At 39.5% G+C, this 27,717-nt stretch overlaps 1 pseudogene; it reads right to left on the reverse strand.

The window, feature by feature from the left end:
* Positions 1-379: 379 nt before the first annotated feature.
* LOC110937558 lies at positions 380-1,409 on the reverse strand (annotated as a pseudogene).
* Between the last annotated feature and the right edge of the window lie 26,308 nt (positions 1,410-27,717).

A 27,717-nucleotide genomic window follows, 5' to 3' on the forward strand; every position in this document is an offset into this window, starting at 1 on the left:
CTTGGCCTGCACCTTCAGGTTCAAAGCCTATGAATGTTTGAGCCATTTAATTGCTTCTATTGTCCGTATAATTAATTATGCAGACATGAAAACGATCAAATGACTCAAGAGACTATTGATTATATTCAAAGGCTTTGAACCCGAAGGTTCCTGGCTTCCAGCAAGCTGTCTCCAAATCTCTATATTTTTTACTTTCATTACATACCTTTGAAAATTTTATTTAAATTGATAGTTTTCCTGAAACAATATTAAACAGGATACGTGAATAAGAATCTTTTAGTTTGTCATTTTCTTGAACGGCAAGGAACGACGTGTCAACCACCGTGACACCGGGCGCTATGGCCAAGGTCGACTACTCGACCGTCGCTAGCCCCTTGGCTCTCCCAGATGCACGGAAACCCGACAATCAATAATGTTAAAGAGTGTTTTTCGCATCATGATTCATGGATGAGATATAAGTAACATAAAAAATGTACGCGTACATTGGCTTTCTAGTTACGAACATGTAGTACAAGGACGACTCAACGTTTTTCAAGAACTAAAGCAGCCTCTAAAATCGGGGCATTTACAAGGATTCAATAATGATAGATGGAAAGTATCCATTCAAAGAGAGACATATCCCTCATCTGTAAAGTTGTTCTCCCAATCTTCAACCTTACCCTTCCTGAAGTAGAGTCGGTTTTCAGGCACGATAAGTTGTTCTCCTTTTGGAGGACCACTTTTGTTTACTTCTAAATTGCTCAAAACTACACATCTTTATTATGCTTTCTTCTATCACACCTTCTTTCTCTTCTTGAGTTGTAAAGGGATACCCAATGAACTCCGCAAGTCTCTTCACGTTGCCTGTAGGATCATTTTTCATATCTTCATATTTCAAGAAAAGAAATATCTCGGGTCTCTCCAAGCTTGCTTTCGAGTATCCCGAGATATGATCCCAATATGGACCACATAATGAAATGCCCTGACTAAACTCATCAAACGCCTCCTCGAATGAGGCATCTTCCATGGGTAGTTTTTCTATTCCTCAGTCTCATGAAGTGGCAGAAAATTGTAAGGTGGTGTGACTATAGGTGCAAAGCATGAGTTCTTGTGGTGGTTTTCTAGAATTTGTTCAACTGATCTCTCTAAGGTGGGAATGCAGTTATGAGGCATTTTTGGGAGCAAAGGATTGTTGGGTCCATCAAACTTTTCTCGGGTTCCTATGGCATAAGCCAACGCCTTTAGCCATGTTGTGCTGCTTTTGGGATAACTGTATAGAAATACATCACTTGGTCGCGCCTTAAAGCTTTGTTGTACAAGGTTTGCTTGCCTTTCAACCAACATGGAGTGTGTTGAGGAAGCTTTTTGACCATTTCTTCAATGTCTCTAGCAGACATAAGTTGGGTTTTGGTATTGGTTTTGGTTTCCATTGATGATTGCTAGTGGCTATAAGTTTAAGACTTAATAAGTAAAACACCTTCCATTGGTCGCCCAACACACTTTAAGGCCACAATGTATTTATTTTGTTTTTTATTATTTTTTTTTGGCCGACTCACAAAGTTGCACACTTTTACCTCTATATTCATAAAATCCCCATCAAAGTTGCACACTTTTACCTCTATATTCATAATAAAATCCCCATCTTTGTTTCATCGCACAAGAACCTGGTTGTTGTTGGTTTATCAAATAATTAGTTAAAGTGTTAAATTGGAGTCTTCTAGTTCTTATTAGGTTACAAAATCTAAAACTTCTTTATTTATAACGTTAATTTTGGCACGAGTGCAGGCCCCAGATCTTTAGTTCACTTTGGGCCTCTAAAAGTGTTGAGCCGGCCCTGCGAAGAATAAACAGGAACCGTTAATGCATTATTTTCTATTAACTTTTTGACCATTCACTAGACAATTTTCATTCAAGCAACAGATCCACAAACCTATCACACAAACTCTCGAGCTGCGATCGGACAAAAGCTCGACCATTGATCAACCACGTCCAATGCTAAGACCTTGAAGTTCCAACTACAGAATATTGATGGCCAGTTATCTCTTCTGATTTAGAGTGGAGCTAGTGAAAAACGAATTAACTCAACCGTGTAACACCCCGTATTTTCGAATGTCAAAGTCAAAGTCCAAGTCAACTTTGACTTTCTTTGACTATAGATAGTCTATATTATGTTTTAATTGTATTCTGTGGAGTAAGTGTTGTAATCAGAAAGAATCGAAGTAATCGAATGTTTAATCAACACGACCGATTTACGACTGTGAATAGTAGGAAGTAACAATGCGATAAAGTTAATCAATCAATAGTCAAGTTAAGCGATCCATCAATCAAACTCGAGACTCGAACTCTGGTATTGTTATATGTGTGTGTGTGCCTTATATGTTACTTGTGCATGTTTACTTATATGTTTGGTGTGGTATTCCAGTGAATCAATCGAAAATCGAATCGAAACTCGAAAAGCAATCGAACTCAATCGAAAACAACATCGAAACGTGGCTTATACAAGATTGTATGTTAGATATAGTGGTTAGGACTGAAAGTAATTTGCATAGGAACTCTATCGTATTCATATCATCGTCCATCGAAATCGAACCATCGAAAATCGTCACGAAATACTCAAAAGTGGGTCGCGGATCGAACAGGAAACACCCTGATCGAACAGGCCAGCCGATCGGCTAGCATCTTCCTAGCCGATCGAGCAGCCCATTCGATCGGAGCTCCTGGCCGATCGGCTGCCACTTTCCTCTTTTGGAGCCTATAAATAGGGTTGTCATTGTCACACTTTCTATTTTTGGAAAGCTCTGACCGAACCAGCCTTCTTCTTCACCTTTTCTCAGATTTCTCTCAATCCCGGTAAGTTTTCGCTCTAATCCTTGTACGTTTTTTATCATTGCATGATCCTACACCTTTCTATCTTTCAAAACTTGGATTCTAACCGTGAAATCACCAAGATCTAAGTGTTCTTGGGTGATGTCATCATGGTGTTCTTGAAGAACATCATGTTTTGGTCTCATTCAACCGTGAATAGCTTAGATCTGACCGATTTCCACATAAACAAACTAAGATTCTTACAAATCTTAACATTTTTATGAATGATTTCCAACTTTCTCCAACCTTTTACACTCGAAACCTTAAAACTGGTAGAAACGGAGCTTGAACCGGCTAACTAATCATTCTAACAGTTAAGAGGTTCAAGATTCGGATTCTATATACAAGGTTAACCCGAAATCGGTTAAACGTCAACTTACCGTTCCGAGCAGTTCACCGGCCGGATTTGGGTGATTCCTGTCCGAACCGGTGCAACAAGTAAGAACCCACGTTCTACAGTTTAACTCGCCGTCAAGTTACCTTAAAAGAATGACAAATAATCAAACAGCCAAGTGTTAGACGAAAGGCCGACCAGGTCAGAAATGCTGGCCGAACGGCTAGGCTGTTCAAACAGCCCAGCCGATCGGACATACCAGCCGATCGACCGGGCCAGCCGATCGTCTAGCACATGGTCCCACACTTTCAAATTTCATGAAGCATAGTATCGAGGAAGGGATGTTCGAATCGAACTACGTTTGGTGAACATTACTCTTCGGATCATGAGATACTACTCTTCAACACTTGATCGATTTTACCACTCGTTCGTTGTAGGGAATGCCAGCCGATCGAACAGCCTGTTCGATCGAGCGACATCCTGCTGAGAATCACTTCGAAAGTTCCCAGCCGATCGGTTAAGCCGGCCGATCGAACAGACCGTTCGATCGATCGACCTGAAAGGTAAGGACACATCAGTGTTCTCAAATGCTGCAACAAAAACTTCAAAAGATCAAATCCTCAAACACAGACACACCAGAGGAAGAAACAATCCACTCGAATGACCAGCCGATCGAGCCTGCCGGCCGATCGAACAGGACTGTCCAACGGATATACCAGCCGACCGAACAGCCCGTTCGATCGAACCTGCCGTTCGATCGACCAGCCTATTCGATCCATTCACACTTGTTTACATCTTCGCGTTACTCATTATTGTGCTATCGAACTTATTCAGGCTAACCTTACTCTCAGCGCTCCCTTCAATCCATAATCAATCACTGTGAGTATACTCGATCCCTTTTGCTTTTAACACTTTTGGGTGTTACATACGTTGCTTATATCAAAACACAAACGATCACACTACTCAAACTATTTGAACGCTAACCAATATGCATGTATTACGTGACTTAATGAATGCTTGTTGATTGTGTTTACACGTGGAATGCTGTCTACCTGCCTTAACGACGTAGTAATATAGTTTGGACTCAGCACCCGTTCACACGGGGGTTGTTAAGGACAATTACTTGCATGGATTACGGTGGTAATCATGTATTGAGAACCGTCTCGGACGGTCAACCCGCAGTCATTGGTATCGATAGGTCCATGTCGATAATTTACATGCTTCGTTTTCCCCTGTGTACGTGCTGGTTATGCGTAAACTATTCGAACTCTATATGCTATTATCAAACTTGTATGCTCACCTTTACATTTCATGTATTGACTTTATTTTAACGTATGTGACAGGTGCTTAAGTTGCTAGGATGCTTAGGTGCTTGGTGATGAAATCGAGGCTAGGGAGGTCTAGAAACAATAAACAAATGTCTGTAATAAAAATCTGAGTTGTCGGAACAGGATTAATTGTTTGGATGTTATCTGTAATAACTTGTTATTTATTCGGGATACGGTATGGGACGTATCATTTTAAACTGAATTTGTATTAATAGTTGTTGTGGAAACTTCTAGACAATCTGTTTCGCTCAGTGCCGCGCCCCGATGATTCCGCCATCGGTTGGGGTGTGACAGATTGGTATCAGAGCCATAACTATAGGGAATTAGGTTAGACACGACCTAGTCCGGGTCGCTGTCTTAGAGACCTAGACTATAGTTAGGAACCAACAGACCCAGTTTGTGCGCCTTATTCTGCAATTCTTCGCTATCACTACACTCGAATTTTCAATTGAAGTTAAGCGATTTGGCCAGGAATAGGTGTGAAAGCCGCAAACTCCTGACCAAATTGCCTGACTAATGCTGATTTCGTCTATTTATTCATGCTTATCGCATTATTTTCCAAAAAATGTATGAGGAGAATTTTCATCAAGAATAGGTGTGAAAACCGTGAACTCTCGACCTCCTTAAATTTTCTTAAAACAAGGAAGAAATTGCTAAGCCAAGGGGTGAAACCCTAACCTTGACAGTTTGTTCCGAATATTATTCCATCTCACCAAGGCATTCGACGGACTCCAATGACCTGAACTCACAAGTATGACCTAGGGAACGCGTGTGGAATGCCCAAGAATTGAGGTAGAAACACGACCTCTAGAGTCGCAAATGATGACAAGTCTAGCTGTGAATAGTCGAGTTGCCTTGGGTAGTCAATGTCTAGTAGCCGCAAACAATCTATCTCTCGATTTTATGTGTTTCGATTCTGAGAACCGCAACCGTGTACTCTGATGACTCGTTGATTTTATGTGTTTCTGTGTGCTTTACCTGTTTATGTGTTAAATTTTGAGGTTTATTCGATTTTTTCTACCACATCGATCGACACACACGATTGGCACTGCTATTCTATCTCAACACGCTAACAAGTCGCTGCAATTCTAGACGATACTATGCTACGATATGCGCTATACTATTCGACACGCTATACGATTATACGATACTACTCGATATGCAATACCAACGACACGCGAGCTTTGAAGGATAGGTTTCTATTTTCTGACTACCTCTGTGATTAAGTGCGTATGTGCCTTTCGTGACTATGTGCTTCTGTGCTCTACTTGCTTATGTGCTTCTGTGGTTATGTGGATTCTGTGCTTTTATGTCTATGAGATTACGTGATATGTGTTTCGACGTGTTCCTAAGCTTTAGTAATCTAGACGTGTGAGGTGAGATTCGATTACGTTGTGTTGAGTCCTGTGACGATGTCTATTGCAGACCATGTCGTCGTCTGGATCACGTCAACGTCTGACCCGCCAAGAGAAGAGAGACAGACGTCTCGCTGCTATCATCTCCAAATCCGTGGCGAAAGCTGTGAGTGAGGTGTACGAAAATGCTAGCAAGTCGTCTGAAGGATCTCATGCTGATACTCCTAAAGATTCCAGCAAGGTTGCTTTTAGCTTCAAGCAGTTTAAAGCGTGCGGACCGAAGGAGTTCACCGGTGAGGATGGCCCTACTGCCATGTTTCATTGGTTCGACTCGGTCGAAGTCACCCTGCGACAAAGAGGATGCCCCGAAAATCTCCGCACTCTCAATGCTACTGGCGTCTTCCAGTCCCGTGCTCTAGACTGGTGGACTGCTGAACGAAACAAGCGTGGGAATGATGCAGCTTACGAGCTGACATGGGAGGAACTGAAGGCAATCATGATCGATGAATTCTGCCCTCCTCATCAACGCCAAAAGCTGGAGGATGAATTTTGGGTCATCAAGCAGAAGGACGGAGACAACGCTGCTCTCACTGCTCGCTTCAAGCAACTCGGTATCATATGTCCCGATCAGGTCAAGACTTCAGAAATGACCATCAAGAAGTATATCCGAGCTCTGCCAGACTGTGTAGCAGATTTTGTTCACGCCTCCAAGCCAACAACGATCGAAGAAACCTACCTACTCGCCGCTGAGATCAATGACAAGCGAGTAAAGTCTGGTTTCTGGGATAAGCAAACCAAGTCTCTGCACCAAGCCACCACAACACCCACCGACTCATCCGCTCAATCCTCCAAGTCATCAAGAAGGAAGAAGAAGCACAACAACAACAACAGCTCCAGCAACAAGAGTTGTGCTGCCGCAAGCTGTACCAGCTCAACAGCAGCAGCACCAGCGCTCAGCTCCTAAAAGATCTACTACTTTAATTCCGGTTTCAAAAATAGATAATTTTGTATCTAACTGTATAAAGGCAGGCGCGGATCTATGAATAGGAAATGTTGTGCTATTATCTACAGGACCTAAATTATCAATAGGCTCCCCAAGCACGTTGAAAATTCGTCCGAGAGTCGCTCCACCGACCGGAACACTTAGCGGAGCTCCCGTATCAATTACGTCCATTCCTCTCGTTAGACCGTCTGTAGCACTCATAGCTACGGCTCTAACTCGATTGTTTCCTAATAATTGCTGTACCTCACAAGTCACATTAATTGGTTGACCAACAGTATCTCGACCCTTAACTACCAAAGCGTTATAAATATTAGGCATTTTGCCTGGCGGAAAGGCTACATCACAGGCCCTCACCCACTCTGCCCAACGTGTTCGTATCATCATCCAGTGGGTCTAGCCTGTCGCTTTTGCGCTCACTGCAACCTTTACGGTCATTTCACCGCGAACTGTCGCTATGGTCCCCGTCAAGCCCCAGCTCAAGCCACTGTCAACCAGGCTCTACTCCCTGCCCCTCAAGGCCAGCAAGCAGCTCAAGCACCAGCAGCCAATGCTCGAGTCTGCTTTGCATGTGGTGACCCTAACCACTTTGCAAACAGGTGCCCGAACAGGGTGGTTTAGCAAGAACCCCAGCAGCAACAGCAGCAGCAACAACAGCAGCCTCAGCAACAGCAGCAAGCAGCCCATGCCCGAACCTTCAACATCAATGCCCGTCAGGCTCAGGCGGATAACAACGTGGTTAATGGTACGTTCCTTGTGAATGGTATTTATGCATCATGTTTGTTTGATACTGGAGCCGATAACTGCTTTGTGTCGTTTGAATTTGAGAAGCTCCTTAGTCGTAAGCGCTCTTATCTACCCTCGTCATTCGAAGTCGAAGTCGCTACAGGAAGAACTATTGCCGTTAATTCAGTACTCCGTGATTGTACTCTCGAACTCAACAATCACATTTTCCCATTCGACCTTATTCCAATGCAACTCGGAAGCTTTGATGTCATTGTAACAACTCTCACTAAAATCAATACTTAGGATAATAATAAGTTAATAAGGAAACCATAATTGAGACACCCAAGTAATTCTGCACTAACCCTAAAATTTCCGGAACAATCAGAATCAGGATCAGAGCCCCTAAAACTCAAGGGGGGTAAACCCTAGTTGGACGTTTATCTAAATAAAACGTTGTGGAGATCTGATCGGTCAATTTTATTGACTCAGCTGGGCTAGTCCCGTAAGGAGCAAGCAAAAGAAAAATAGGTGGTCCTTACGGACCGTAAGGGATATGGCTTACGGTCCGTAAGCATGTCTCAAAAATCACTATAAATAGCCGACCTTGGCACTTGATTTCTGGTGTTAAAACGACGGAAATTCTCTGAACGTACGTCGAGTTAGAGTAGTCACAATCCAATTAAACACACTAATTCACGAAGTGCTGCCGCAATCAGGGTAATCACTCAATCGCTATTACGATTCACTTTCCGACCGATCAATATATCCAATGGATGTTTAAGTGCCGCCCACATTAGGGTTATACTTTGTCGTTCGTCGTTAAATTGATGGATGTTTAAGTATCGCACTTTGTCGTTCGTTGTGAGAATTTGATCTCGTGAGTTATCGTAAATGTTGTATTGATTATTAACCCGGTTTTGTGTGCATGGTTATTTAAATTAGGTTAACAAGGCTAATCAGTAGGCTTATACACTGCTCGTTAAATCTACAATGTGAGTCATTCCCCTTTTATAAACTCTTTTCTCACAGTTTGTGAGTCATTCTCTTTTTATCAAATGTTTTACAATACTCCAAATTATTTTCACAAAGTTATAATTACAGGGACTAAGTCGTGGATATCTTGAATTACTGGTTAGTTGGGGTATTGTGCACATTACTAATTTTCTCCCAGTTAGGTTCATTGATCTACTTGGGATAATCACTGTTAGGTTCATTGACCTACAGGGATAATCATCACTATTTAGGTTCATTGATCTAATAGTGGTATGACCATCGTCACCATTGTGACTTGTCACCATTGTGACAGTGCCAGATAAATAAAAGATATAAACCATTGTAATCGCTCTTATACTGTAATTAATAACTACACATCATTTTAAGTAAATAGAATGATTCACTCAGTATTTCCCCGCTGACAAAATCTTTTTCAAACATGTTTCAGGTAATCTGTTGTGAGTAAAGAAAAGTGCCATGAAGCACTACAAGCTTAGAAAAGTGGCTCAATGTAAATAAATAAATAAACATGTTTTGAAAAATAAAGATTTCCATTGAAATCACAGTATTGTAAATTACTGGGTTTTATCCCTAAATTATGTAACGTGCAGTTTTAAATACTAAAAGATCCTGCTTTAAAAAGACTTCCGCTGTCGCCTAAATTAAATACCGCAGGATTTCTGTCCCGCGGCTCCTGAAACGGGTCAAACCGGGTCGGGGGCCGTGACAGAAATAAGGTGGTATCAGAGCCACTTCTCAAGCCACTGATTTAAGCCAATTAAGTATTTAGAAAATACTTAATTTTTATTAATTGCTATTTCGTGATTATGTGTTCTATTATCTGAATAATTGTGCACAGTATGGACAAATCTTTATATGTTAGCCAAGGCAGCAATTAATGCAAATTCTTAAATAATTTGACTCAAATATTAGTACCTTTATTATCTACAGTCTAGAAGTCTTATTCGGGAAATCATAAGAATTACAAATAAAACCTAAGGTGTTTTAAATTTTAGTTGTTTTGATAGTTACCAAGTATAAAATAATATTTCTATAAAATTTTGTTATAAATTTTAACGTAGTAATTATGTGTATTTTGATAAACAGCATGAGTAACTTGTCTGATGCCCTTCAGAATTTAAATCTCTATCCAGTAAGAGTAGAAGTTTCTAGAGATTTCCATAGATATATACCAGACATAGAAGAACCTATAGAATTCAACGTTTTACCTCTCGAAAAACCCAAGAAAATAGAAATTGGGGAAGGTTCTAGGCAAATGGAAGAGTTACCATCTCAGGAAGAGCTAGATTTTATAATGGCAAACTATAATATTATTAATCCTGATAATGAAAATGTTTTTATTCATTCTTTTGAAACACAACTACCGATGAACTTAGAACCAGCTATTCCAATCCACTCGCAAATAGACGAATGGTTGACTAGTGAAATACAGTTACAAAACCAATAAGTAACGAGAATACGGATGAACTTTTACTAAATCTACCAATAAGTAACGAGAATACGGATGAACTTCGCTGAAGAACTAATGGATACTGGGAATAGAATCCAAGAGATTGGGGGGACAGATGAGAAGGAACGCCGTTACTAGAATATTATCTAACAAAAAATAGGAACTATGGTTATGTAATAGTAATAGTAAAATCAGTATGTGTGAAATAAATAATAAAATGGTTGTATATAAAAGTATGATGTAATCAATAAAACCAATGAAATTTTAGAAAATTTACAAATTTTGTTCGTTTACGTGATTATGTGCAATTAAGTGTAACCTTGGATTATTTCTTATATACTAATTATTTATCTATAAAGTAGTTATCAGATGGAAAACGCTAATAACGAACCAGTTAACGAGATTAATCAATCTGAACAACAATCAGGGGATCAATATATGACTAGGCAGGATATAGAAAATATTGTTGCTCAAGGAATCGCCAACACTATTCCAACAATGATTGCTCAAGGGATAGCCAACGCTATTCCAACAATCGTTGCTGCTGTTAAAAACCCAATAGAACCACAACAAATCATTCCTAGTAAACGTATTTCTGAAAATAACTTCAGTAACAGCGTAAACGGAGGCAATGATCATGTTAATCGTGATAATGAACCACGACAAGCTCCGCTCCCTAAGAAAATAAAAGCTGCAACACCTGGTTGCACTTACAAAGAATTCCTTGCTTGTAAACCATCTGAGTTTGCAGGCAATGAAGGAGCGACTGCTGCACTACGTTGGTTAGAGAAAACTGAGGCAGTAATTGCCATAAGTAAATGTGCTCAGGATGATCAGGTCATGTATGCGTCAAACCTGTTCAAAGAAGGGGCGCTAGAATGGTGGAACACAGTGCTACAAGCAAAAGGAAGAAGGGTGGCCTATACGATGAACTGGGAAGAATTTAAGAGCTTGGTAGAAAGAAAATACTGTCCCGAATATGAAAAGGAACAAATGACCAATAAGTTTCTAACCCACCGGATGGTGGATGTAGATTGTCGAGGGTATACTTCGACATTCTTCGAGTATGCTCGAGTAGTACCAACCCTGGCTTCGCCAGAGCCGGTACTTATTTCTCGTTATATTTGGGGATTGATTGCTGAGATCTGTAATATCGTCAAGGCTGCGAAACCTCGCACAATTGATGATGCGGTAGATTTAGCCAATACTCTGACTGACGAACTAGTACGGACAAGAGAAGAAAATAGAAGAAAGGAAGTAGCCCAAAAGATTACCCAAGTATTCCATTCGGGTAACCATAACAATTTCAAGGAAGGAGGGAATGGGCAATCTTCCACTAGTCCATTTTGCAATTCTTGTAAAAGAAAGCATTTTGGAAGATGCAAGGGATATTGCAATTTTTGCAAAATTCCAGGGCATCAGGAAGAAGACTGCAGAAGGAAGAGATCTTCAGTCTGCTACAACTGTGGAGAAGCTGGACATCTTAGGCCAGATTGTCCAAAACTGAACAAACCATCTGACAATAAAGTCAAAACTGCAGAAGGAGCAAAGAGGAATGTAAGAGCCTTCCAATTGACTGCTCAGGAAGCAGAACTCATTCCAGATGTAATAGCCGGTACGTTCTAGGTTTACAACGGTTACACAAAAGTATTATTTGACTCTGGTGCAAACCAAAGTTTTATAAATACTTCATTCTGTCAAGATCTTAACTTACCTTTAACCAGCATTAGACAAATCTTTACAGTCGAAACTGCAAGCGGAAATACCCTTATCTATTTTAGTAAATCTCGAGGACGAGATTTTTTTTAAGGTGGGGAGGATGTAACAACTCTCACTAAAATCAATACTTAGGATAATAATAAGTCAATAAGGAAACCATAATTGAGACACCCAAGTAATTCTGCACTAACCCTAAAATTTCCGGAACAATCAGAATCAGGATCAGAGCCCCTAAAACTCAAGGGGGGTAAACCCTAGTTGGACGTTTATCTAAATAAAACGTTGTGGAGATCTGATTGGTCAATTTTATTGACTCAGCTGGGCTAGTCCCGTAAGGAGCAAGCAAAAGAAAAATAGGTTGTCCTTACGGACCGTAAGGGATATGGCTTACGGTCCGTAAGCATGTCTCAAAAATCACTATAAATAGCTGACCTTGGCACTTGATTTCTGGTGTTAAAACGACGGAAATTCTCTGAACGTACGTCGAGTTAGAGTAGTCACAATCCAATTAAACACACTAATTCACGAAGTGCTGCCGCAATCAGGGTAATCACTCAATCGCTATTACGATTCATTTTCCGACCGATCAATATATCCAATGGATGTTTAAGTGCCGCCCACATTAGGGTTATACTTTGTCGTTCGTCGTTAAATCGATGGATGTTTAAGTATCGCACTTTGTCGTTCGTTGTGAGAATTTGATCTCGTGAGTTATCGTAAATGTTGTATTGATTACTAACCCGGTTTTGTGTGCATGGTTATTTAAATTAGGTTAACAAGGCTAATCAGTAGGCTTATACATTGCTCGTTAAATCTACAATGTGAGTCATTCCCCTTTTATAAACTCTTTTCTCACAGTTTGTGAGTCATTCTCTTTTTATCAAATGTTTTACAATACTCCAAATTATTTTCACAAAGTTATAATTACAGGGACTAAGTCGTGGATATCTTGAATTACTGGTTAGTTGGGGTATTGTGCACATTACTAATTTTCTCCCAGTTAGGTTCATTGATCTACTTGGGATAATCACTGTTAGGTTCATTGACCTACAGGGATAATCATCACTATTTAGGTTCATTGATCTAATAGTGGTATGACCATCGTCACCATTGTGACTTGTCACCATTGTGACAGTGCCAGATAAATAAAAGATATAAACCATTGTAATCGCTCTTATGCTGTAATTAATAACTACACATCATTTTAAGTAAATAGAATGATTCACTCAGTATTTCCCCGCTGACAAAATCTTTTTCAAACATGTTTCAGGTAATCTGTTGTGAGTAAAGAAAAGTGCCATGAAGCACTACAAGCTTAGAAAAGTGGCTCAATGTAAATAAATAAATAAACATGTTTTGAAAAATAAAGATTTCCATTGAAATCACAGTATTGTAAATTACTGGGTTTTATCCCTAAATTATGTAACGTGCAGTTTTAAATACTAAAAGATCCTGCTTTAAAAAGACTTCCGCTGTCGCCTAAATTAAATACCGCAGGATTTCTGTCCCGCGGCTCCTGAAACGGGTCAAACCGGGTCGGGGGCCGTGACAGAAATAAGGTGGTATCAGAGCCACTTCTCAAGCCACTGATTTAAGCCAATTAAGTATTTAGAAAATACTTAATTTTTATTAATTGCTATTTCATGATTATGTGTTCTATTATCTGAATAATTGTGCACAGTATGGACAAATCTTTATATGTTAGCCAAGGCAGCAATTAATGCAAATTCTTAAATAATTTGACTCAAATATTAGTACCTTTATTATCTACAGTCTAGAAGTCTTATTCGGGAAATCATAAGAATTACAAATAAAACCTAAGGTGTTTTAAATTTTAGTTGTTTTGATAGTTACCAAGTATAAAATAATATTTCTATAAAATTTTGTTATAAATTTTAACGTAGTAATTATGTGTATTTTGATAAACAGCATGAGTAACTTGTCTGAGGCCCTTCAGAATTTAAATCTCTATCCAGTAAGAGTAGAAGTTTCTAGAGATTTCCATAGATATATACCAGACATAGAAGAACCTATAGAATTCAACGTTTTACCTCTCGAAAAACCCAAGAAAATAGAAATTGGGGAAGGTTCTAGGCAAATGGAAGAGTTACCATCTCAGGAAGAGCTAGATTTTATAATGGCAAACTATAATATTATTAATCCTGATAATGAAAATGTTTTTATTCATTCTTTTGAAACACAACTACCGATGAACTTAGAACCAGCTATTCCAATCCACTCGCAAATAGACGAATGGTTGACTAGTGAAATACAGTTACAAAACCATCCCTATAAGCTTTTTCCTCAGTTCAATTCAGAACCTTTACTAAATCTACCAATAAGTAACGAGAATACGGATGAACTTCGCTGAAGAACTAATGGATACTGGGAATAGAATCCAAGAGATTGGGGGGACAGATGAGAAGGAACGCCGTTACTAGAATATTATCTAACAAAAAATAGGAACTATGGTTATGTAATAGTAATAGTAAAATCAGTATGTGTGAAATAAATAATAAAATGGTTGTATATAAAAGTATGATGTAATCAATAAAACCAATGAAATTTTAGAAAATTTACAAATTTTGTTCGTTTACGTGATTATGTGCAATTAAGTGTAACCTTGGATTATTTCTTATATACTAATTATTTATCTATAAAGTAGTTATCAGATGGAAAACGCTAATAACGAACCAGTTAACGAGATTAATCAATCTGAACAACAATCAGGGGATCAATATATGACTAGGCAGGATATAGAAAATATTGTTGCTCAAGGAATCGCCAACACTATTCCAACAATGATTGCTCAAGGGATAGCCAACGCTATTCCAACAATCGTTGCTGCTGTTAAAAACCCAATAGAACCACAACAAATCATTCCTAGTAAACGTATTTCTGAAAATAACTTCAGTAACAACATAAACGGAGGCAATGATCATGTTAATCGTGATAATGAACCACGACAAGCTCCGCTCCCTAAGAAAATAAAAGCTGCAACACCTGGTTGCACTTACAAAGAATTCCTTGCTTGTAAACCATCTGAGTTTGCAGGCAATGAAGGAGCGACTGCTGCACTACGTTGGTTAGAGAAAACTGAGGCAGTAATTGCCATAAGTAAATGTGCTCAGGATGATCAGGTCATGTATGCGTCAAACCTGTTCAAAGAAGGGGCGCTAGAATGGTGGAACACAGTGCTACAAGCAAAAGGAAGAAGGGTGGCCTATGCGATGAACTGGGAAGAATTTAAGAGCTTGGTAGAAAGAAAATACTGTCCCGGATATGAAAAGGAACAAATGACCAATAAGTTTCTAACCCACCGGATGGTGGATGTAGATTGTCGAGGGTATACTTCGACATTCTTCGAGTATGCTCGAGTAGTACCAACCCTGGCTTCGCCAGAGCCGGTACTTATTTCTCGTTATATTTGGGGATTGATTGCTGAGATCCGTAATATCGTCAAGGCTGCGAAACCTCGCACAATTGATGATGCGGTAGATTTAGCCAATACTCTGACTGACGAACTAGTACGGACAAGAGAAGAAAATAGAAGAAAGGAAGTAGCCCAAAAGATTACCCAAGTATTCCATTCGGGTAACCATAACAATTTCAAGGAAGGAGGGAATGGGCAATCTTCCACTAGTCCATTTTGCAATTCTTGTAAAAGAAAGCATTTTGGAAGATGCAAGGGATATTGCAATTTTTGCAAAATTCCAGGGCATCAGGAAGAAGACTGCAGAAGGAAGAGATCTTCAGTCTGCTACAACTGTGGAGAAGCTGGACATCTTAGGCCAGATTGTCCAAAACTGAAAAAACCATCTGACAATAAAGTCAAAACTGCAGAAGGAGCAAAGAGGAATGTAAGAGCCTTCCAATTGACTGCTCAGGAAGCAGAACTCATTCCAGATGTAATAGCCGGTACGTTCTAGGTTTACAACGGTTACACAAAAGTATTATTTGACTCTGGTGCAAACCAAAGTTTTATAAATACTTCATTCTGTCAAGATCTTAACTTACCTTTAACCAGCATTAGACAAATCTTTACAGTCGAAACTGCAAGCGGAAATACCCTTATCTATTTTAGTAAATCTCGAGGACGAGATTTTTTTAAGGTGGGGAGGATGTAACAACTCTCACTAAAATCAATACTTAGGATAATAATAAGTCAATAAGGAAACCATAATTGAGACACCCAAGTAATTCTGCACTAACCCTAAAATTTCCGGAACAATCAGAATCAGGATCAGAGCCCCTAAAACTCAAGGGGGGTAAACCCTAGTTGGACGTTTATCTAAATAAAACGTTGTGGAGATATGATTGGTCAATTTTATTGACTCAGCTGGGCTAGTCCCGTAAGGAGCAAGCAAAAGAAAAATAGGTGGTCCTTACGGACCGTAAGGGATATGGCTTACGGTCCGTAAGCATGTCTCAAAAATCACTATAAATAGCCGACCTTGGCACTTGATTTCTGGTGTTAAAACGACGGAAATTCTCTGAACGTACGTCGAGTTAGAGTAGTCACAATCCAATTAAACATACTAATTCACGAAGTGCTGCCACAATCAGGGTAATCACTCAATCGCTATTACGATTCATTTTCCGACCGATCAATATATCCAATGGATGTTTAAGTGCCGCCCACATTAGGGTTATACTTTGTCGTTCGTCGTTAAATCGATGGATGTTTAAGTATCGCACTTTGTCGTTCGTTGTGAGAATTTGATCTCGTGAGTTATCGTAAATGTTGTATTGATTATTAACCCGGTTTTGTGTTCATGGTTATTTAAATTAGGTTAACAAGGCTAATCAGTAGGCTTATACACTGCTCGTTAAATCTACAATGTGAGTCATTCCCCTTTTATAAACTCTTTTCTCACAGTTTGTGTAACACCCCAACCCGGAAGGGCTGACGTGTCACAATAACGGTAACATAAACAAAAGTCATAATTCCATTTATTTATTTGATAAGGATACCACCACACGACCATTAAAATTAAGATTAATATACAAGCGGAGAAATTCGTCTTAATTAACTAACATCTTCAGCTTTATTCCTAGGCTTTATTCTTCTCTCTTTTCCCCTCCTAAAGTAACCTTTGGACCTGTATATACAAAAAGTTTACGGAATGAGCCGAATGCTCAGTACGGAATTTTAGGCTCAAATAACAAATAATGCTTCATATAAGATCTTATCCGGATGGAACTTTATGCGAAAATGATATGATGCAAGAACATAATTTCATAATCATATCTTACGGATGTACCCATGAGCAAACTTAAAACGTGACAATACACAGGTAGCTACTCCTGCATAATTATCACATGAGATGGCGAATTGGCATACCCGTTATCCACCTCCTTATACTTAAATCCTAGGATCGATCCATACGCCTCCTAATAGCCTTATGTACCACACTTGTACTTAAGAGACGCCGTGAACTGATCTCTCCGTCACGGATGGAGCACATGATGTTGATGCCGCAACAACATGCCCGTGGGACACTCCACGAGAAGCGATACTCAGGGTATCAGAGTACAAATGGTCTTATTCACATAACTTATAAAACTTATTTTCATAACAAAACAGAACATATATTGGAACATGCGATAATGAGTATAACAACATAATACTATCGCATGACATGAAAGCTAAATCAAATGATTAGGATAGGAGTCGAACGGACTGTCAAATGAATCGATAATCAAAGACGTGAGGAGTTTTTAAAAGATATAGTAATTTAGTGGGTTTATAACAATTTGAATATGAAGCAATAAAGAGTGGGGTAAGGATCCGTACCTTAATAACTCCAAAGTGAAGCTACCTGGTGCTAATATTTTAGATTTATATGGGCAGAGTTTCGACTACTGATTAATCTTTTAACCTAATTTAAATAACATGCACACAAACTAGGTTAGTAACTTAATACAGCATTTACGATAACTCATGTGACACCTGTGTCACTTCAACCATCAAACAAACGCCAAACCAATGAAATATTGTATTTCATACTTTGGACTTGTATAAATATGTGTATCGTTTGCACATATCAACTTTTATTCAATTACAAACTTTACATCGCTTTCTGGAGAGTTATACGCAAACTGGTGCGTAAACGTACTCAGTTTAATGCGACAAATACTCCGGAACACCAACATATACTCAACATACCTTAAATAACCTTTACATAACTTAGAAATAAGTTTTGAAGGCTTTGGTATGGCTAAAACAAGTTAATTCGCTTACAGGGACTAAACTTGACAAAACTGTGAAAGTATGCCAATTTGAACTGTAACGAACATTCCGGAACATGTCCATAAGTTAAACATACCATAAATATCCTTTACATAGCTTAGAAATAGGCTTTGAGGTGTTTGGAATGCTAAAATAAACTTTTGGATCATTCAGGGACTAAAAGTGTCAAAAAGTGCACAAGTTTGCACTTTCGCGCATAACTTACGTTCTGAATACATTCGGACATCCAAAAATTTATGTAAGCATCCTTATATTATGCCTTAGTGTTTGGCATGAGAAAAATCCATTCATCGCGTCATTTGGATCGTCTTTCGCGCTTATGCGCATTCCGTCGTAATTAAGCGAACATCGCGATCGTACGACCAAACGAACCGACATCCGGAATATTTTTGAGCATATTTCAAGTCCCCTACACTTTAAATTCATATTAGAGCCTTGAAATGAGGTTAACGGGGCTTAAACGTGCCAAATATGGGCCAAATTGCATGTTTCTGAAGTGCAGGGACCAAAATTGAAAATTCTGATCTGTGAACCTCAGGCGGGGCGCGTAAGGATTGACCAAATCCTTACGCGGGGCGCGTGGGACTGTCAGACAGATTCAATGTATGCATTTAATGCAGTTGGCCTTTCGTTCGATCAAGGGGCAATGCCCTTTCACCCAATCAAGAGCCAAGGGGCATTTTCTGACTTACCACAATATTTTGACAAGTGTACGCACGAGATCGCGGCACGATATTCGATAAACGATCCTAACGGCTCTACTTTTCCTATAAATACCCCCCCCCCCTTGATGCAAAACCCACACAAATCTGATCAAAATGCTCTAAGTTGATGCCATTGCTTCATACCTGAGCTCTTTGATCTAGATTAGCATTCGGGGACCCTCCGTAAGTATTCTTTCGTTCTTTTATTCGCTTTTCGAGTCCGAAAGTCAACGTTTTGTTGACTTTCTGCATTGACCAGCCTATGGTCAACATGAAGTTCATGGAACTTCATAACGTGAGCGTGATCACGATGGTTATAGTCCGTAGTGACTATACCTACTGATTACCACGTTATCTAGGCTCAGTGACGAGTCGTAGTTTCGGCCAAAATGCGCATTCTTGCGTATTTTGTAACCAAACTACTCGTGGGCATCAAAGCCGTTTGTTTAGATGCCAAACCTGTTTTCTAAACTTAGTTAAGCATGTTCTAACATGCTTAGCTCGTCACTTTTAGTATAGTGCTTATATAGGGTCGTAAGGTAAGCGATCTAAACCATCGCTTATACTTTCGAACCCGACCCATTTGGTCGATCATTAGGATCCGACCAAACACATTAGGTGACCATAGCTATAACCTTCCGAGGTTATACCTTGTGGTAACGATGTTAGGCGTTCCGAACGCGTTCTACGCGAACGACGCGTTAAGGTGGCATAAGCTACCTAAACGGGTCGTAATGGGCCGTAAGCACTTAGGTTAGGTTTCATTTTAGTATGTAGGCTTTGTTAAACCATATTACACGAGTCTCCATACTCGTTTGGTTTACGAACCCGCATACCATCCGATCATCCGATTTAGGTCCGGTATATTAACATAGCTACCTATTAGGTGCCGTTTGATATTCCGTGATCTCTAGCATTGTTTGGTTATCATACAAGAACTTCTAAGCAATCTCAGGTGAGTACATAGTTCCCCTCTTTTACTGTTTTCAACTGTTTTGGGGTGAAGCATGTGTACCTATCTGTTATTTTCATGATTTCAAAGTATAATTGATTATACATGTTAGTATTTATCTTTTGACAAACTAAATGACTATCTATGGTTTAAACACTGATTTCTCAAAGATTACCAAAGTAATTGTTGGAATAGTACTTATTTTGTTCACCAGACCGATTGGTAGTATGATATAGCGCTATAGGACTAGACACCCCATTCCTGTTGTCATGGAATGTCTGAAACCAATTTGTTTCTCCATCCAAATAAGGATTTCCTTTGTGGTATCCTTATAGTCTCAAAGGTGTAGTTTGATGCACTGGGTCTGAATGAATTCTTAAATCGCACCTTTAAAGTATATTTTGATATACTCCCAAAAAGTATAGTTTGATATACTCTCATGTGTGGTATTGTACAAAACCAACATATATTTTGTAATCATCCAAAGCATATTTTGATATGTTATTTACAAACCAAGACATAGTTTAATATGTTATTTATCACATCCAAAGCATATTCTGATATGTTACTTACAAAACCAAAACATAGTTTAATATGTTATTTATCACATCCAAAGCATATTCTGATATGTTACTTACAAAACTAAAGCATAGTTTAATGTGTTATTTATAAATCCAAGGTATACTTGTAATATACTACTGAAAACTATTATTTTGAACAACTAAAGTATATTTAATATACTATCTATCAAACGATTTGGTTTTGGTTAGTGTTTAGATAACGGAACGAGTGTAATGTGATGAAAACATGGTAGACACGCCGCTAGTACTTCTTATATATAAGTGTTTTCATTGCATTACATACCGTGTCGTTATTTAGTACACTTGGGTTAACAATACTGGAACTGAAATATATTTTAATATATTATTTATTCAACTTTCTTAAAACCAAAGTATATTTTATATATACCATAAACGTTTTATCAAAACATTGTCTTTCAAACAACTTAACTTATATAAACTCATTTTACATGGTTATTCATTTAACCATACATTATTCTCTTATTTATACATATCATCTGATCTTATCATTTTTCAAATGATTTACAAGAGAAAGCAAATTTACAAGGTTCATGACTAAACATTTTCTTAAACTTATAAGTCATGAATCCTATTTTCACAAAACCTATGTATCTCACAGGCATTTTTATGCTGACGTACCTATTTTTACACATGTTTCAGGTGCTGTCTTGAGATGATTGTTGATACATGCTACATTTAGGATGGACTCGTGCCTTAGCAACTTTAAAACTTGGAAGATCATAGTTGTACTTATGTGATTGTAATAGAACAATGAGTTCATTTAATCAATAAAACAATATTTAAATTTCCATGTGTTATGAAACAATGATTCTGTTACAACACTCCCCGACGTTTCCGCCACGTTTTGTTGTTCCACATGGTCGGGGTGTGACAGAAAAGTTGGTATCAGAGCTCATGGTTATAGGGAATTAGGTTATTAGTAATGCTTTGACCTAGTCTATAACCTTCCTAGGACCCTAACGCGAGTTTACTTGCGTTTAGTCATAAAACAATACTGTCACCTATCCTTAGGCGACGACCCCAACAAGAACATAAATTTCAAAACCGCTTTGAAAACTAATCATCTGTTCTAGGATGATTGATTACTAGGTTTTGAACCCTCTGTTATAAGGTTTTGAACCCCTTTGAATTTTCAAAACTCTCGTCAAAGTTGGTCTAAATAATGTGAACACATGCGAACTGGAAGGGTGGGTGCCTGTACCCTGAGTTTTCTGTCTAAGGCTAGAGTGTTCGTACAAATCCACATAATCGGACCAGTCACTCTTACCTGGGAACTCTTGGGGTGAGTGTCCACTTATAGGCGAGCATGTCTTCGCGATACCTTATTTTTGACCTATTTACTTTGACTAATCACCGAGGTCGTTTGTTGCTTTGTAGTAACAAACAAATGACCACTATCCTTGCTTTCATCGGATTTGTTTCATCTCATTCTTTTCGTCTAATTCTCTCACTCGTTTCCTCTCATGTTTCCTCTTTTAGAATGCCTACTCGACGCGACAATCAGATGGCGAATGCCGAACTGGCGGAAATTATCGCGCAGCAAATGGCTGCTGCCTTCCCAAATCTTTATGCTCAAATAACTCAAGCCATCAACAACAACAATGCTCCATGCAATTTCAAGATTTTTAACTCGGCTAAACCGCTCAAGTTTAGTGGTTCTGAGGGAGCAACTGGGCTTCTTCAATGGTTCGAGAGCATTGAGAATACTTTCCGTCACGTTCAGTGTCCCGAAAATCGCAAGGTCGAGTTTTCTTCGAGCGTGTTTCAGAAGAGGGCTCTTACATGGTGGAACGGGGTTATGAGAGACCGCGGTGCTGAGGTTGCATTAGCACAGACTTGGGCCGAGCTTAGGGCTCTTATGATGAAGGAATTCTGTCCTCGTCATGAGCTTAGGGCTCTAGAAAGGGAATTTGATGATTTAAAGCAAGACAGTGGGGAACATCGAGCCTATACTGACCGCTATGAGGAATTGAGCTTGTTATGCCCTGCTATGGTTACGCCTCTGGATAAGACGATTGAGAAATACATTGATGGGCTTCCTGACGTAGTTCAGGATATCGTTACTGGCAGCAACCCTACTACTGTCAGATAAGCCATTGAATTGGCTGCCACTCTGACTGAATCCCATATCAGGAAGCGCAAGCTGTTTCGGAAGGGCGACTTAAGACCATCTGACAAGACTGCTCATGTGGAACCAAAGGAAGAAAATGCTGAGGTGTCCAAGAAGAAGAAGCGCAAAGCCTCTCAAAGCTACGCTGTAACTGCTCAAGACAAACAAGTTGCACCAAACCTACCTACTTGCTTGATTGACATGCCTACCTACCTGCTTGACATGCCTACCTACCTGCTTGACATGCCTACCTACTTGCTTGATTGACATGCCTACCTACCTGCTTGATTGACATGCCTACCTTCTTGCTTGATTGACATGCCTACCTACCTGCTTGACATGCCTACCTACTTGCTTGATTGACATGCCTACCTACTTGCTTGATTGACATGCTTGGGTGTCTTAATTAGGGTTTTCTAGCGGTTTATAATTACTATTATTCTTTTTATTTCTAGAATAATGATTTTAAATTTATGGGCATTACAACTATTACCCCCTTAAAAGAAATTTCGTCCTCGAAATTTTTCAAATAAGAATATAACCTATTGCATAAGTAACAGAAACGAAACTTTTATAGCAGAGTTACTAACTTATATAACCAGAATCTCCTAACCACACATGTGTATCTAAGGTCATGACTATACTTTTCAATTACCTTATATATGTGCCCTAGTGGTCCTTCTATAACGTATCTTAATAAAATATCTTACCGTACGAAAAGTCAATAGAGACTTACAACTACTTAGAGTGACTATTAGTACTGATATTTCCTACATAGATATCTACCCATTCCTCACAGGTCTTAATTACTATCTTCAAGTTTTCTACAGGAAAGAGCCTTTGCTCTGATACCATAGCTGTAACACCCCAACCCGGAAGGGCTGACGTGTCACAATAACGGTAATATAAACAAAAGTCATAATTCCATTTATTTATTTGATAAGGATACCACCACACGACCATTAAAATTAAGGTTAATATACAAGCGGAGAAATTCGTCTTAATTAACTAACATCTTCAGATTTATTCCTAGGCTTTATTCTTCTCTCTTTTCCCCTCCCAAAGTAACCTTTGGACCTGTATATACAAAAAGTTTACGGAATGAGCCGAATGCTCAGTACGGAATTTTAGGCTCAAATAACAAATAATGCTTCATATGAGATCTTATCCGGATGGAACTTTATGCGAAAATGATACGATGCAAGAACATAATTTCATAATCATATCTTACGGATGTACCCATGAGCAAACTTAAAACGTGACAATACACAGGTAGCTACTCCTGCATAATTATCACATGAGATGGCGAATTGGCATACCCGTTATCCACCTCCTTATACTTAAATCCTAGGATCGATCCATACGCCTCCTAATAGCCTTATGTACCACACTTGTACTTAAGAGACGCCGTGAACTGATCTCTCCGTCACGGATGGAGCACATGATGTTGATGCCGCAACAACATGCTCGTGGGACACTCCACGAGAAGCGATACTCAGGGTATCAGAGTACAAATGGTCTTATTCACATAACTTATAAAACTTATTTTCATAACAAAACAGAACATATATTGGAACATGCGATAATGAGTATAACAACATAATACTATCGCATGACATGAAAGCTAAATCAAATGATTAGGATAGGAGTCGAACGGACTGTCAAATGAATCGATAATCAAAGACGTGAGGAGTTTTTAAAAGATATAGTAATTTAGTGGGTTTATAACAATTTGAATATGAAGCAATAAAGAGTGGGGTAAGGATCCGTACCTTAATAACTCCAAAGTGAAGCTACCTGGTGCTAATATTTTAGATTTATATGGGCAGAGTTTCGACTACTGATTAATCTTTTAACCTAATTTAAATAACATGCACACAAACTAGGTTAGTAACTTAATACAGCATTTACGATAACTCACGAGATCAAATTCTCACAACGAACGACAAAGTGCGATACTTAAACTCATTCATCGAATTAACGACGAACGACAAAGTATAACCCTAATGTGGGCGGCACTTAAACATCCATTGGATATATTGATCAGTCGGAAAATGAATCGTAATAGCGATCGAGTTATTACCCTGATTGTGGCAGCACTTCGTGAATTAGTGTGTGTTGTGGACCGATTTAACTATAACTTGACGTACACAGAACTTATGAGCGTTGTTTCAACTTCCCAGATCAAGTCCCAATGTCCTCTATTTATACTAATTTTTGGGACATGCTTACCTGCCTGCTTGACATGCCTACCTACCTGCTTGACATGCCTACCTACCTGCTTGATTAACATGCCTACCTACCTGCTTGACATGCCTACCTACCTGCTTGACATGCCTACCTACTTGCTTGATTGACATGCCTACCTACCTGCTTGACATGCCTACCTACCTGCTTGACATGCCTACCTACTTGCTTGATTGACATGCCTACCTACCTGCTTGACATGCCTACCTACCTGCTTGACATGCCTACCTACTTATTTGATTGACATGCCTACCTACCTGCTTGATTGACATGCCTACCTTCTTGCTTGATTGACATGCCTACCTACCTGCTTGACATGCCTACCTACTTGCTTGATTGACATGCCTACCTACTTGCTTGATTGACATGCTTGGGTGTCTTAATTAGGGTTTTCTAGTGGTTTATAATTACTATTATTCTTTTTATTTCTAGAATAATGATTTTAAATTTATGGGCATTACAGTTTGTGAGTCATTCTCTTTTTATCAAATGTTTTACAATACTCCAAATTATTTTCACAAAGTTATAATTACAGGGACTAAGTCGTGGATATCTTGAATTACTGGTTAGTTGGGGTATTGTGCACATTACTAATTTTCTCCCAGTTAGGTTCATTGATCTACTTGGGATAATCACTGTTAGGTTCATTGACCTACAGGGATAATCATCACTATTTAGGTTCATTGATCTAATAGTGGTATGACCATCGTCACCATTGTGACTTGTCACCATTGTGACAGTGCCAGATAAATAAAAGATATAAACCATTGTAATCGCTCTTATGTTGTAATTAATAACTACACATCATTTTAAGTAAATAGAATGATTCACTCAGTATTTCCCCGCTGACAAAATCTTTTTCAAACATGTTTCAGGTAATCTGTTGTGAGTAAAGAAAAGTGCCATGAAGCACTACAAGCTTAGAAAAGTGGCTCAATGTAAATAAATAAATAAACATGTTTTGAAAAATAAAGATTTCCATTGAAATCACAGTATTGTAAATTACTGGGTTTTATCCCTAAATTATGTAACGTGCAGTTTTAAATACTAAAAGATCCTGCTTTAAAAAGACTTCCGCTGTCGCCTAAATTAAATACCGCAGGATTTCTGTCCCGCGGCTCCTGAAACGGGTCAAACCGGGTCGGGGGCCGTGACAGTCATAATAGGCATGGACTTTCTTCGCGAAAACCATGCTGAAGTTGTGTGCTTTGAAAAGATGATTCGATTCTCGCTCGCGAATGGTGATCTATTGTGTGTGTACGGTGAAACAGCGTCGAAAGGTCTCAAGCTTATGTCATGTGTCCAAGCTAGCAAGTATCTCCGCAAGGAATACCAAGCCTTCTTGGCCAACACTGAGGAAAAGAAAAAGAAAGTTGAAGTCAAGGACGTTCCAGTGGTTCGTGAATTTCCTCAGGTGTTCCCTGATGACCTTCCCGGACTACCACCAAGTCGTGATATCGACTTCCGCATCAACCTCATTCCTGGAGCTAACCCCGTTGCCAAAGCCCCTTACCGACTCGCACCATCCGAGATGAGGGAACTCTCGAATCAACTTCAGGAATTACTCGAAAAAGGCTTTATTCGCCCTAGCACCTCTCCTTGGGGCGCGCCAGTCCTCTTCGTCAAAAAGAAGGATGGATCGTTCCGGATGTGCATCGACTATCGGGAATTGAATAAGCTAACCATCAAGAACCGATACCCCTTGCCCCGAATCGACGATTTGTTTGATCAGTTACAAGGTGCATCATGTTTCTCCAAGATCGATCTGCGTTCAGGATATCATTAGCTACGGATTCAAGAGGAAGACATTCCAAAAACCGCTTTTCGAACCCGTTATGGCCATTACGAATTTGTAGTTATGCCCTTTGGTCTAACCAACGCACCCGCGGTTTTTATGGATCTGATGAATCGCGTGTGTAAGCCTTACCTTGAATGTTTCGTCATCGTGTTCATCGACGATGTCTTGATTTATTCCAAAACGAAGGCCGAACACGCGCAACATCTACGTTTGGTTCTCGAGTTACTCCAGGGGAACCGCCTCTACGCTAAATTCTTAAAGTGCGAATTCTGGTAGGAGGAGGTTCAGTTTCTGGGTCACATCGTGAATAGTCAGGGTATCCATGTCGATCCCGCGAAGATTGAAGCCGTCAAAAGCTGGATTACGCCTAAGAACCCGTCAGAAGTTCGTTCTTTTCTCGGACTAGCGGGCTATTATCGACGATTCATTGAAGGATTCTCCAAGATCGTTGTGCCACTTACCGCTCTTACTCATAAGGACAAGCCTTTTATGTGGGGAAACGCACAAGAGACTGCCTTTCAAACCCTCAAGCATATGCTGTGCAACGCTCTGATTCTTACGCTGCCCGACGGAAGCGACAACTTCATTGTCTACTGTGATGCTTCTAACCTTGGTCTCGGCTGTGTCCTCATGCAGCGAGATAAGGTTATAGCCTACGCATCTCGTCAGCTCAAGATCCACGAGAAGAACTATACAACCCATGACCTCGAGCTAGGCGCAGTTGTCTTTGCATTGAAGATTTGGCGACACTACTTGTATAGCACTAGGTGCACAATCTACACTGATCACAGGAGTTTACAACACATCTTTAATCAGAGAGAGCTTAATATGCGTCAACGCCGATGGGTGGAACTTCTCAACGATTACGACTGTGAGATTCTTTATCACCCAGGCAAGGCGAATGTGGTTGCCGACGCGCTCAGCAGAAAGAGTTACGTGCTCAGTACCCGAAACATCCGAGCCCAGCACACTCTCGAAACCCTTATCCGCGAAGCTCAACATGCTTGCTTTAACGAGCGTACATTGAAGAAATAGAGAATCTATCACGATGGAGCTCAGTTAGTAAGCAAACCCGATGGGATATTCTATTATCTGGACCGAATTTGGATCCCTAAGCGGACCGAATTGCGAAAGATTATCATGAACGAAGCCCACAAATCCCGGTACTCTATTCATCCCGGCGCAGACAAGATGTACCAGGACCTACGCTATAAGTACTGGTGGTCGGGCATGAAACGAGATATCGCCCTATATGTTGGAAGCTGCTTAACTTGTGCAAGA

The sequence above is a fragment of the Helianthus annuus genome, chromosome 1 (assembly GCF_002127325.2).
Source record: "Helianthus annuus cultivar XRQ/B chromosome 1, HanXRQr2.0-SUNRISE, whole genome shotgun sequence".
In the NCBI taxonomy this organism is placed as follows: domain Eukaryota; kingdom Viridiplantae; phylum Streptophyta; class Magnoliopsida; order Asterales; family Asteraceae; genus Helianthus; species Helianthus annuus.